The sequence below is a fragment of the Lupinus angustifolius genome, chromosome LG06 (genome assembly GCF_001865875.1).
Source record: "Lupinus angustifolius cultivar Tanjil chromosome LG06, LupAngTanjil_v1.0, whole genome shotgun sequence".
Lineage (NCBI taxonomy): Eukaryota > Viridiplantae > Streptophyta > Magnoliopsida > Fabales > Fabaceae > Lupinus > Lupinus angustifolius.
This window is the reverse complement of record NC_032014.1, coordinates 12,904,229-12,905,290: the sequence shown is the minus strand read 5'-3', so window position 1 is coordinate 12,905,290 and position 1,062 is coordinate 12,904,229.

Sequence of the window (1,062 nt, the reverse complement as noted above, 5' to 3'; positions counted from 1 at the left end):
TTAGATTTAAAGATGAATTGTCGCTTGGGCGAGAAGGCCTCGCTTGAGCGAGAGATGCCCAGTTTTAAAATGGTATTATTGATTGAATTTTCGCTTGGGCGAGAGACAGTGATTGTGTTTGACTGTTTGGATTGATTGTTTGAGTATGTAATAACCCTAGTATGAGTATGTAATATAAACTACTCTGGTACGCCGTAATCGAATTAAAAAGTAAAGTATTCAAGGTGTTGGAATTAAATAGTCAAACTCGGAAATTAATTTTAAAGAAAGTAATCCGAGAAGGATGTATGATTTAGGGCGATGCCCAGAAAAGGATACGTGATACCACGGAGCGAGATCATCTGACCGTAAGTGGCTTGGTCTGGGACCGTCCAGGGTGATTCAGCGATGGTCGTAGTGGTAGGGATGTTACCCTTTGAGTTATGATGTGAATTAGGGCACTGCCCAGAAAGGAACCCATGATACCACGAAGCGAGATCGGCTGACCGTAAGAGGCTTGGTCTGGGACCGTCCAGGGTATTCAGCGATGGTCGTAGTGGTGGGATGTATTTCCTTTATATTACGTGTTAACGTAAGATCGGGACCCACAAGAAGCATTCCTGAGGGAGATGACTTAAGGTCGGCCGAGCATGGTAAATAATGATTAAAATATTTAATCATCTAACTGCGGTTAATGTTCATATGCATATGGTTAATAATGGAGTAGTGGAGAGGAAATTGACAGTATGACTTAGAGCACCGTGAAGTAAGCAGGGACGGCACTGATTGGACGGTGATTCGCCAACAATGTCTTGAGGGAGAGTCTGGGTGAGACGAGTCCCTTGTATTCCTGGGGAGGTACCCTGTTGGATCGGACAGTTCTCACAGGCCAAACTAGGCAATCTCTGACAACCCCTGGATTGCATTCGAGATCAATGAGAGGGATGCCCAGAAAGCGTTTGTACGACCTAGGTCCGGGTAGGACTGTTCCTGAGGGAACCGATCGATCTATTTTTAATTCCTTGCGAGGATATGTTATTTCGGGTGCGTACAAAGTGGCTTGGTATGGGACCTGTACTCTTG